Raw genomic sequence first — 15221 nt, 5'->3', positions numbered from 1 at the left:
AAGAAGTGGTAAGCGCTTGGCTGTGCTATTTGAAATTAAGGATTATCCCAATGCAGCGGACCTGTGAGACGGGGAAATGTGTGGAGCCATTAACTGTGATTTGATAGTTCTGGTAAGGGGGTTGAGTGAAATGGGGAAAAGATGATTCCGTTTTCTCCATGTTAATCTTAAGGAAGTGGGAGGAGAAGGAGGAGATAACTGTTAGACACTCTAGATAACAGGGAGGTAACATCAAGACCAGAGGTAAATTTGACCAAAGATTTAGATGGAGAAGAGTAAGGGATCCAGAACACTGAGACCCATGAGGGAGCGATAGTAAATCTTTAGTTGGTAAGGTATGAGGAGATCCAGGAGAGGGCCAAGTCTGTGATGTCAAGGGACTAGAGAATTTGTATCAGGAGGGTGTGATCGACTGTGCCGAAGGTGGTGGACAGGTCTAGAAGGAGGAGCACAGAGTAATGTAGAAGCAGAGGACAGGTCTAAAAGGAGGAGCACAGAGTAATGTAGAAGCAGAGGACAGGTCTAGAAGAAGGAGGAGCACAGAGTAATGTAGAAGCAGAGGACAGGTCTAGAAGGAGGAGCACAGAGCAATGTAGAAGAACAGGACAGGTCTAGGAGGAGGAGCACAGAGTAATGTAGAAGCAGAGGACAGGTCTAGAAGGAGGAGCACAGAATAATGTAGAAGCAGAGGACAGGTCTAGGAGGAGGAGCACAGAGCAATGTAGAAGCACAGGACAGGTCTAGGAGGAGGAGCACAGAGTAATGTAGAAGCAGAGGACAGGTCTAGAAGGAGGAGCACAGAGTAATGTAGAAGCAGAGGACAGGTCTAGAAAGAGGAGCACAGAGTAATGTAGAAGCAGAGGACAGGTCTAGAAGGAAGAGCACAGAGTAATGTAGAAGCAGAGGACAGGTCTAGAAGGAGGAGCACAGAGTAATGTAGAAGCAGAGGACAGGTCTAGAAGGAGGAGCACAGAGTAATGTAGAAGCAGAGGACAGGTCTAGAAGGAGGAGCACAGAGTAATGTAGAAGCAGAGGACAGGTCTAGAAGGAGCACAGAATAAGGAAGAAGTGGGGGAACAGGTTTAAAAGGAAAAGCACCGAGTAATGTAGACGATGGAGGACAGGTCACGCTTTACAGAAGTCTGTGTGTAAGATGTGACTGCTAAGTGATAAGATGATGCAGAGATCCTGCACACACCGCACAATACATGCTGCTTCCTCACACTAAACTACCAGGACATACACACTGTATTGGTGGGATGTTCTGCGCATGCACACTGGTCTGGCGGGACCTTCCGCGCCTGCACACTGGTCTGGCGGGACCTTCCGCGCCTGCACACTGGTCTGGCGGGACCTTCCGCGCCTGCACACTGGTTTGGCGGGACCTTCCGCGCCTGCACACTGGTCTGGCGGGACCTTCCGCGCCTGCACACTGGTCTGGCGAGACCTTCCGCGCCTGCACACTGGTCTGGCGGGACCTTCCGCGCCTGCACACTGGTCTGGCGGGACCTTCCGCGCCTGCACACTGGTCTGGCGGGACCTTCCGCGCCTGCACACTGGTCTGGCGGGACCTTCCGCGCCTGCACACTGGTCTGGCGGGACCTTCCGCGCCTGCACACTGGTCTGGCGGGACCTTCCGCGCCTGCACACTTGACAGCCGGTTTCTATTAACCATGGTTAGTATCTGTCTTTCAGATGTGAATAAAGTTACTATCAGGTAAAATAATCTACAAGGAAAAGGGGAATACTATAATAATTAAGAATTTTAGATGTCTCTGAAGATCCAGGATCTCTGAGGTAACTTCTAATATCTGTAAAAACGTATATTAGGGGTGTATTCATTCATAAAGGGCATCTGTCACATTGACCACCCGTCTGATCTGTTGGCAGCAGATTATATAGCAGGAGGACCTGAGCAGATTGTGTCTCTACATTCTTTTCTATAGGAGCTACGGAAACCGCCTAACAAGGCCACCCAGAGGTGGAGCCGCATCTATCAGACATTTCTGGCATATCCTGGGGAGAGTTGTCCGTGTTGGGAATACCCCTTTATTCCATGTGGTGACGGCTCTGAGAAGATGTTTCTCTCAATGATGAATAAGTGAGGTTCTGTATGTCACACATGATGTCCCCTGTATGATCTCCATCTTCTCCTTTCTTCCTAAAGACATCTGCAGTACTAGATCCTCCAGTTCCTCCAGTTTTCTCATCTTCTCCTCCACAACGTTCCTTCTGAATGACCCACCAAGAATGGACAAGGACAGGAATGAGATGAGCAGAAGAATATTAGACTTCACCTTGGAGATCATCTACCTGTTGAGCGGAGAGGTAAACTTTTCTACATTATAGAACAAGTCACACATAGGGAAGGGACAATACATAATAGGAGGAATCCAGTGTCCTGTATAACAGCGTCCAGACCTTCCAAGTGACGTCAAGAAGCTGAGGATCAGCCACCAATATGGTCAGTTATGTGTCATGTCACCAATGCAGCAATAGTAATGTAGAGCAATGAGAATGACCAGGAACCAGGAGGATCAGGATGACATCTATATAGAAACATAGGAGATGACGGCAGGAGGAGAGCACATGGTCCATCTAGTCCCCCCAATATTATTTCCTTTTTAGTTTTGGCCTCGTTCTATTTTCTCAATGTCTTTTTGTAGGTGAGGTCTCCAGTATTACAGATGTGGGGTCACTAGAGGTCTATACAGCGGGGTCACAATCTCCCTCTTTCTACTGAGGGGGGAATACTGTGTTCAGTTCTCTAAGTGTCTCTCTCCATACACAGGAGTACACAATAGTGAAGAAGACATCGGGTGACTGTACGACTCCCATCATCCATGAGTCAGGAGGATGAGCAGTAGTTCCATCACAGAGCCTCCCCCTCACTCCCGGATACATGAGAAGAAGATCTTAGAACTGATCTACAAGATGACTGAGCTGCTGACTGGAGAGGTGACACTGCTGGGAATGCTGGGAAATTCTCCAGTAACAGCACTGGAGGTGTCTGGGTAATGACTGTATCATTGTGTGTGTCAGGTTCCTATAAGGTGTCAGGATGTCACTGTCTATCTCTCCATGGAGGAGTGGGAGTATCTAGAAGGACACAAGGATCTGTACGAGGAGGTCATGATGGAGGACTACCGGCCCCGCACATCACAAGGTGAGAAGAGACAGATATATATTGCCATTACTGTGGGCACAGGCTGGCACTGGCGGCATGTTGAGGCCTTAATACCGTCATGTGCAGCACATATACACGTGTGTACAATGACATGTAATGTAGGAGCTCCACAATTTCGGCTCCTTTTACATCACATTAGATCCCTGTGTTTCGTGCTGCCGGCTGCTCATAACTCTGCATTACAGGTCACATTACATTGTACAGCGCTGGCGGCCGTTCTGGATACAGGAGCCATGAAGACGGGCAGGACGCGCTGTCTCCTAATGCAGAGTTATGGGCAGCCGGCAGCGAGGACTATGGGCAGTCGTGCTGTAGTCAGAAGTAAACCTGGTAATACAAGTCATGTAGAAAGACGATTATCGGCACACTCCGGCAGTATAATAGTTTCCTATATAATGTCCGTATAATCGGAGGTTCTCTTTAATATTACAAGTTCTGGGCACTAGATTCTGGAGATGGGACGCTGATCCAGGGATTTATTCTGATTTCCAGATTTGGAGTCGGGGAGGAGTTTTCCCCTAATGAGACAATTGTCATCCACCTCATGGGGGTTTATCTTCCTCTGGATCAACACGGTCGGATTATAGGTTGGTCTTGATGGACTTGTGTCTTTCTTCATCCTTAGTAACTGTAACACAGAATGTATGAAGCTAAATTTACCACGAATATAAAGTACAACGTGTTCTGAAAAAACAATCTCACAATGTCTTGGATAAGTAAAATCTTATTCCCACTTCTGATACGTCTCCACATGGCGTAAACACGGCGGAACGTCCAAAACTCATTTTTGGCGCGACGTGTAGATGAGATTTGTTAAAATCTCACCCTCATTGCTACTACTGTAATACGCTGCAGATTTCCTCGCAATTAAATACTTTGCAGAAAATCTGCATCTTATCAGCCCCGTGTGCACATACCCTTAAAGTGACACGTCAGATTTGAGAAATGGTTCTCTTAAACAGGTCAAAAATAGGCCATGGATTCCACTCCCAGAGGAGTCCCTGACATCACTGTCCATATATGGACAGAGACGTCAGGGGCTCCCTCTAGAAGCAGAATTTCCAGCCAAGTTGACGGCAACGCTCTGGCAAATGATTCCGCTCCTAGAGGGAGCTTCAGTGGCGCTATCTACAGGGGATGAGGTGCTATCTGCAGGGGTTTGGCATAAGTTTGATTAAACTAAGGGGGAGATGTGCCGGCACTTGTGGAGAGAGCCGGCGGACAGGAAAGTACAACCCTGTTCAATTCTGCCAATATTTATTTATGTGACACCTGCCCAGGGCATCAGGAGTTGGAAAGTATATAGCCATGTCGTGAAGGGGTTAATTAATATGTATAGAAAATATTGCCTACAGAGGTGTACACAGCCTTTAAGAGGCTAATAAGCAAGTGACACCCAGACCATTTTTGGTTGCAGGTAACTAAATAGAGGCGTCCTGTGTCCCGCCACGTTCATGTGTATCCGCGTCCACAGAAGGCAGATACAGGTAAATACTATGGTGGAGCAGGGAGCCAGTTACGCCCCGCCGTTCGCTCTGGTAGGGCACAGTCTACTTTAGGCCTGCGGCTTACAAGGTGCAGGAACATCGACACCGGTAGTGAGGACCTCAACATTGTAATTCCGGCTCTGATCAGTACACATAGAAGTGTAGAGAGAAGTGTCTGATCTATAGACAGATATACAGTAGTCATGTATTCAGTCCCTGTGTGTTTCCTACAGATGGATCCAGTAGGAGAAATCCACCAGAGAGATGTCCCAGTCCTCTGTATTCCCAGGACTGTCCAGAGGAAAATCCCAATGTCCCAGAGAATCATCAGGTAGATGAAGCTGAGCCGTATACCAGATCTATATAGGGGGTGCGGAGCTTTTCGGTCCTGCGGTCATTAGGGATGTCACGATACCAGAATTTGGACTCCGATACCGATACTTCGTGTAGTATTGCGATTTCGATATCAAAACGATACTTTACAAGCAGTAATAAAAAAATAATAAAAAAGTTCTTCCGTTTTCTGATGTGAGACGCGAGGCGTGATGATGAATGTAACCTCCATGTACCTCATTAATAGTAATTAACCCCATCATGTTTCTCAGTCATAATGGGTTAATGTGTGAGGTACATGAAGGGGTTAATTACTATTACTGAGGTACATGGAGGTTAAATTCATCATCACGCCTCGTGCCCCACAATAATAAGTGACAGAAATATATACTGATAGTACACAGCAATATATCTATATACTGATAGCACACAGGCATATATCTATATACTGATAGTACACAGGCATATATCTATATACTGATAGCACACAGGCATATATCTATATACTGATAGTACACTGGCATATATCTATATACTGATAGCACACAGGCATATATCTATATACTGATAGCACACAGGCATATATCTATATACTGATAGTACACAGGCATATATCTATATACTGATAGTACACAGGCATATATCTATATACTGATAGTACACAGGCATATATCTATATACTGATAGTACACAGGCATATATCTATATACTGATAGTACACAGGCATATATCTATATACTGATAGTACACAGGCATATATCTATATACTGATAGTACACAGGCATATATCTATATACTGATAGTACACAGGCCTATATCTATATACTGATAGTACACAGGCATACATCTATATACTGATAGTACACAGGCATACATCTATACACTGATAGTACACAGGCATACATCTATACACTGATAGTACACAGGCATATATCTATATACTGATAGCACACAGGCATATATCTATATACTGATAGCACACAGGCATATATCTATATACTGATAGTACACAGGCATACATCTATATACTGATAGTACACAGGCATATATCTATATACTGATAGTACACAGGCGTATATCTATATACTGATAGTACACAGGCATATATCTATACACTGACAGTACACAGGCATATATCTATATACTGATAGTACACAGGCATATATCTATATACTGATAGTACACAGGCATATATCTATATACTGATAGTACACAGGCATATATCTATACACTGACAGTACACAGGCATATATCTATATACTGATAGTACACAGGCATATATCTATATACTGATAGTACACAGGCATATATCTATATACTAATAGTACACAGGCATATATCTATATACTGATAGTACACAGGCAGATATCTATATACTGATAGTACACAGGCATATATCTATATACTGATAGTACACAGGCATATATCTATATACTGATAGCACACAGGCATATATCTATATACTGATAGCACACAGGCATATATCTATATACTGATAGTACACAGGCATATATCTATATACTGATAGTACACAGGCATATATCTATATACTGATAGTACACAGGCATATATCTATATACTGATAGTACACAGGCATATATCTATATACTGATAGTACACAGGCATATATCTATATACTGATAGTACACAGGCATATATCTATATACTGATAGCACACAGGCATATATCTATATACTGATAGCACACAGGCATATATCTATATACTGATAGCACACAGGCATATATCTATATACTGATAGTACACAGGCATATATCTATATACTGATAGTACACAGGCCTATATCTATATACTGATAGTACACAGGCATATATCTATATACTGATAATACACAGGCATATATCTATATACTGATAGTACACAGGCATATATCTATATACTGATAGTACACAGGCATATATCTATATACTGATAGTACACAGGCATATATCTATACACTGATAGTACACAGCCATATATCTATATACTGATAGTACACAGGCATATATCTATATACTGATAGTACACAGGCCTATATCTATATACTGATAGCACACAGGCATATATCTATATACTGATAGTACACAGGCATATATCTATATACTGATAGTACACAGGCATATATCTATACACTGATAGCACACAGGCATATATCTATATACTGATAGTACACAGCCATATATCTATATACTGATAGCACACAGGCATATATCTATATACTGATAGTACACTGGCATATATCTATATACTGATAGTACACAGGCATATATCTATATACTGATAGTACACAGGCATATATCTATACACTGATAATACACAGGCATATATCTATATACTGATAGTACACAGGCATATATCTATATACTGATAGTACACAGGCATATATCTATATACTGATAGTACACAGGTATATATCTATATACTGATAGCACACAGGCATATATCTATACACTGATAGAACACAGGCATATATTAGTACACAGCCATATATCTATATACTGATAGCACACAGGCATATATCTATATACTGATAGTACACAGGCATATATCTATATACTGATAGTACACAGGCATATATCTATATACTGATAGTACACAGGCATATATCTATACACTGATAGCACACAGGCATATATCTATATACTGATAGTACACTGGCATATATCTATATACTGATAGTACACAGGCATATATCTATATACTGATAGTACACAGGCATATATCTATATACTGATAGCACACAGGCATATATCTATACACTGATAGTGCACAGGCATATATCTATATACTGATAGTACACAGGCATATATCTATATACTGATAGTACACAGGCATATATCTATATACTGATAGTACACAGGCATATATCTATATACTGATAGCACACAGGCATATATCTATATACTGATAGCACACAGGCATATATCTATACACTGATAGAACACAGGCATATATCTATATACTGATAGCACACAGGCATATATCTATATACTGATAGTACACAGGCATATATCTATATACTGATAGCACACAGGCATATATCTATATACTGATAGCACACAGGCATATATCTATATACTGATAGTACACAGGCATATATCTATATACTGATAGTACACAGGCATATATCTATATACTGATAGTACACAGGCATATATCTATATACTGACAGTACACAGGCATATATCTATACACTGATAGCACACAGGCATATATCTATACACTGATAGTACACAGGCCTATATCTATATACTGATAGCACACAGGCATATATCTATATACTGATAGCACACAGGCATATATCTATATACTGATAGTACACAGGCATATATCTATACACTGATAATACACAGGCATATATCTATATACTGATAGTACACAGGCATATATCTATATACTGATAGTACACAGGCATATATCTATACACTGATAATACACAGGCATATATCTATATACTGATAGTACACAGGCATATATCTATATACTGATAGTACACAGGCATATATCTATACACTGATAGCACACAGGCATATATCTATACACTGATAGCACACAGGCCTATATCTATATACTGATAGCACACAGGCATATATCTATATACTGATAGTACACAGGCATATATCTATATACTGATAGTACACAGGCATATATCTATACACTGATAGCACACAGGCATATATCTATACACTGATAGTACACTGGCATATATCTATATACTGATAGTACACAGGCATATATCTATATACTGATAGTACACAGGCATATATCTATACACTGATAATACACAGGCATATATCTATATACTGATAGTACACAGGCATATATCTATATACTGATAGTACACAGGCATATATCTATACACTGATAATACACAGGCATATATCTATATACTGATAGTACACAGGCATATATCTATATACTGATAGTACACAGGCATATATCTATATACTGATAGTACACAGGTATATATCTATATACTGATAGCACACAGGCATATATCTATATACTGATAGCACACAGGCATATATCTATATACTGATAGTACACAGGCATATATCTATACACTGATAGTACACAGGCATATATCTATATACTAATAGTACACAGGCATATATCTATATACTGATAGTACACAGGCATATATCTATATACTGATAGCACACAGGCATATATCTATATACTGATAGCACACAGGCATATATCTATATACTGATAGTACACAGGCATATATCTATATACTGATAGTACACAGGCATATATCTATATACTAATAGTACACAGGCATATATCTATATACTGATAGTACACCGGCGTATATCTATATACTGATAGTACACAGGCGTATATCTATATACTGATAGTACACAGGCGTATATCTATATACTGATAGTACACAGGCGTATATCTATATACTGATAGTACACAGGCGTATATCTATATACAGATAGTACACAGGCGTATATCTATACACTGATAGTACAGAGGCATATATCTATATACTGATAGTACACAGGCATATATCTATATACTGATAGTACACAGGCATATATCTATATACTGATAGTACACAGGCATATATCTATATACTGATAGTACACAGGCATATATCTATACACTGATAGTACACAGGCATATATCTATATACTGATAGCACACAGGCATATATCTATATACTTATAGCACACAGGCATATATCTATACACTGATAGTACACAGGCCTATATCTATATACTGATAGCACACAGGCATATATCTATATACTGATAGCACACAGGCATATATCTATATACTGATAGTACACAGGCATATATCTATACACTGATAATACACAGGCATATATCTATATACTGATAGTACACAGGCATATATCTATATACTGATAGTACACAGGCATATATCTATACACTGATAATACACAGGCATATATCTATATACTGATAGTACACAGGCATATATCTATATACTGATAGTACACAGGCATATATCTATACACTGATAGCACACAGGCATATATCTATACACTGATAGTACACAGCCATATATCTATATACTGATAGTACACAGGCATATATCTATATACTGATAGTACACAGGCCTATATCTATATACTGATAGCACACAGGCATATATCTATATACTGATAGTACACAGGCATATATCTATATACTGATAGTACACAGGCATATATCTATACACTGATAGCACACAGGCATATATCTATATACTGATAGTACACTGGCATATATCTATATACTGATAGTACACAGGCATATATCTATATACTGATAGTACACAGGCATATATCTATACACTGATAATACACAGGCATATATCTATACACTGATAATACACAGGCATATATCTATATACTGATAGTACACAGGCATATATCTATATACTGATAGTACACAGGCATATATCTATACACTGATAATACACAGGCATATATCTATATACTGATAGTACACAGGCATATATCTATATACTGATAGTACACAGGCATATATCTATATACTGATAGTACACAGGTATATATCTATATACTGATAGCACACAGGCATATATCTATACACTGATAGAACACAGGCATATATTAGTACACAGCCATATATCTATATACTGATAGCACACAGGCATATATCTATATACTGATAGTACACAGGCATATATCTATATACTGATAGTACACAGGCATATATCTATATACTAATAGTACACAGGCATATATCTATATACTGATAGTACACAAGCATTTATCTATACACTGATAGCACACAGGCATATATCTATACACTGATAGTACACAGCCATATATCTATATACTGATAGTACACAGGCATATATCTATATACTGATAGTACACAGGCCTATATCTATATACTGATAGCACACAGGCATATATCTATATACTGATAGCACACAGGCATATATCTATATACTGATAGCACACAGGCATATATCTATATAATGATAGTACACAGGCATATATCTATATACTGATAGTACACAGGCATATATCTATACACTGATAGCACACAGGCATATATCTATACACTGATAGTACACAGGCCTATATCTATATACTGATAGCACACAGGCATATATCTATATACTGATAGCACACAGGCATATATCTATATACTGATAGTACACAGGCATATATCTATACACTGATAATACACAGGCATATATCTATATACTGATAGTACACAGGCATATATCTATACACTGATAGTACACAGGCATATATTTATACACTGATAATACACAGGCATATATCTATATACTGATAGTACACAGGCATATATCTATATACTGATAGTACACAGGCATATATCTATATACTGATAGCACACAGGCATATATCTATATACTGATAGTACACAGACATATATCTATATACTGATAGTACACAGGCATATATCTATATACTGATAGTACACAGGCATATATCTATATACTGATAGTACACAGGCATATATCTATATACTGATAGTACACAGGCATATATCTATATACTGATAGTACACAGGCATATATCTATATACTGATAGTACACAGGCGTATATCTATATACTGATAGCACACAGGCATATATCTATATACTGTTAGCACACAGGCATATATCTATATACTGATAGCACACAGGCATATATCTATACACTGATAGCACACAGGCATATATCTATACACTGATAGTACACAGGCCTATATCTATATACTGATAGCACACAGGCATATATCTATATACTGATAGCACACAGGCATATATCTATATACTGATAGTACACAGGCATATATCTATACACTGATAATACACAGGCATATATCTATATACTGATAGTACACAGGCATATATCTATATACTGATAGTACACAGGCGTATATCTATATACTGATAGTACACAGGCGTATATCTATATACTGATAGCACACAGGCATATATCTATATACTGTTAGCACACAGGCATATATCTATATACTGATAGCACACAGGCATATATCTATACACTGATAGCACACAGGCATATATCTATACACTGATAGTTCACAGCCATATATCTATATACTGATAGTACACAGGCATATATCTATATACTGATAGTACACAGGCATATATCTATACACTGATAGCACACAGGCATATATCTATATACTGATAGTACACTGGCATATATCTATATACTGATAGTACACAGGCATATATCTATATACTGATAGTACACAGGCATATATCTATACACTGATAATACACAGGCATATATCTATATACTGATAGTACACAGGCATATATCTATATACTGATAGTACACAGGTATATATCTATATACTGATAGCACACAGGCATATATCTATACACTGATAGAACACAGGCATATATCTATATACTGATAGTACACAGGCATATATCTATATACTGATAGTACACAGGCATATATCTATATACTAATAGTACACAGGCATATATCTATATACTGATAGTACACAGGCGTATATCTATATACTGATAGTACACAGGCATATATCTATATACTGATAGTACACAGGCATATATCTATATACTGATAGCACACAGGTATATATCTATATACTGATAGCACACAGGCATATATCTATATACTGATAGCACACAGGCATATATCTATACACTGATAGAACACAGGCATATATTAGTACACAGCCATATATCTATATACTGATAGCACACAGGCATATATCTATATACTGATAGTACACAGGCATATATCTATATACTGATAGTACACAGGCATATATCTATATACTAATAGTACACAGGCATATATCTATATACTGATAGTACACAGGCATATATCTATATACTGACAGTACACAGGCATATATCTATACACTGATAGCACACAGGCATATATCTATACACTGATAGTACACAGGCCTATATCTATATACTGATAGTACACAGGCGTATATCTATATACTGATAGCACACAGGCATATATCTATATACTGATAGCACACAGGCATATATCTATATACTGATAGTACACAGGCATATATCTATACACTGATAGCACACAGGCATATATCTATACACTGATAGTACACAGCCATATATCTATATACTGATAGTACACAGGCATATATCTATATACTGATATTACACAGGCATATATCTATACACTGATAATACACAGGCATATATCTATATACTGATAGTACACAGGCATATATCTATATACTGATAGTACACAGGCATATATCTATATACTGATAGTACACAGCCATATATCTATATACTGATAGTACACAGGCATATATCTATATACTGATAGTACACAGGCATATATCTATATACTGATAGTACACAGGCATATATCTATACACTGATAGTACACAGCCATATATCTATATACTGATAGTACACAGGCATATATCTATATACTGATAGTACACAGGCCTATATCTATATACTGATAGCACACAGGCATATATCTATATACTGATAGTACACAGGCATATATCTATATACTGATAGTACACAGGCATATATCTATACACTGATAGCACACAGGCATATATCTATATACTGATAGTACACTGGCATATATCTATATACTGATAGTACACAGGCATATATCTATATACTGATAGTACACAGGCATATATCTATACACTGATAATACACAGGCATATATCTATATACTGATAGTACACAGGCATATATCTATATACTGATAGTACACAGGCATATATCTATATACTGATAGTACACAGGCATATATCTATATACTGATAGTACACAGGCATATATCTATATACTGAGTACACAGGTATATATCTATATACTGATAGCACACAGGCATATATCTATACACTGATAGAACACAGGCATATATTAGTACACAGCCATATATCTATATACTGATAGCACACAGGCATATATCTATATACTGATAGTACACAGGCATATATCTATATACTGATAGTACACAGGCATATATCTATATACTAATAGTACACAGGCATATATCTATATACTGATAGTACACAGGCGTATATCTATATACTGATAGTACACAGGCATATATCTATATACTGATAGTACACAGGCATATATCTATATACTGATAGTACACAGGTATATATCTATATACTGATAGCACACAGGCATATATCTATATACTGATAGCACACAGGCATATATCTATACACTGATAGAACACAGGCATATATTAGTACACAGCCATATATCTATATACTGATAGCACACAGGCATATATCTATATACTGATAGTACACAGGCATATATCTATATACTGATAGTACACAGGCATATATCTATATACTAATAGTACACAGGCATATATCTATATACTGATAGTACACAGGCATATATCTATATACTGACAGTACACAGGCATATATCTATACACTGATAGCACACAGGCATATATCTATACACTGATAGTACACAGGCCTATATCTATATACTGATAGCACACAGGCGTATATCTATATACTGATAGTACACAGGCGTATATCTATATACTGATAGTACACAGGCATATATCTATATACTGATAGTACACAGGCATATATCTATACACTGATAGCACACAGGCGTATATCTATACACTGATAGCACACAGGCGTATATCTATATACTGATAGCACACAGGCATATATCTATATACTGATAGTACACAGGCATATATCTATATACTGATAGTACACAGGCATATATCTATATACTGATAGTACACAGGCATATATCTATACACTGATAGTACACAGGCCTATATCTATATACTGATAGCACACAGGCATATATCTATATACTGATAGTACACAGGCATATATCTATATACTGATAGTACACAAGCATATATCTATACACTGATAGCACACAGGCATATATCTATATACTGATAGTACACTGGCATATATCTATATACTGATAGTACACAGGCATATATCTATATACTGATAGTACACAGGCATATATCTATACACTGATAATACACAGGCATATATCTATATACTGATAGTACACAGGCATATATCTATATACTGATAGTACACAGGCATATATCTATACACTGATAATACACAGGCATATATCTATATACTGATAGTACACAGGCATATATCTATATACTGATAGTACACAGGCATATATCTATATACTGATAGTACACAGGCATATATCTATATACTGATAGCACACAGGCATATA

General features: G+C 37.8%; 2 long non-coding RNA genes across 3 annotated transcripts in view; both read left to right on the top strand.

The window, feature by feature from the left end:
* The window catches only part of LOC142732160 (uncharacterized), a 57026-nt gene extending 54074 nt beyond the window's left edge, over positions 1-2952 (top strand). Inside the window, exons 4-5 of the long non-coding RNA XR_012879376.1 lie at positions 1947-2328; positions 2792-2952. This is a non-coding gene — a long non-coding RNA (uncharacterized LOC142732160). The remainder of the gene's footprint in view (positions 1-1946; positions 2329-2791) is intronic.
* Positions 2953-3048: 96 nt separating this feature from the next.
* LOC142732161 (uncharacterized) lies at positions 3049-5147 on the top strand. Of its 2 annotated transcripts, XR_012879378.1 has the most exons (4): positions 3049-3166; positions 3680-3774; positions 4605-4674; positions 4908-5147. It is a non-coding gene; the product is annotated as an uncharacterized LOC142732161 (long non-coding RNA). The 2 variants fall into 2 exon arrangements; XR_012879377.1 differs by lacking the exon at positions 4605-4674.
* Positions 5148-15221: the final 10074 nt, after the last annotated feature.

This window comes from Rhinoderma darwinii, unplaced genomic scaffold (genome assembly GCF_050947455.1).
Source record: "Rhinoderma darwinii isolate aRhiDar2 unplaced genomic scaffold, aRhiDar2.hap1 Scaffold_897, whole genome shotgun sequence".
Classification (NCBI taxonomy): domain Eukaryota; kingdom Metazoa; phylum Chordata; class Amphibia; order Anura; family Rhinodermatidae; genus Rhinoderma; species Rhinoderma darwinii.
The sequence above is the reverse complement of the archived record's forward strand: the minus strand, read 5'-3'. Positions and strand labels throughout refer to the sequence as shown.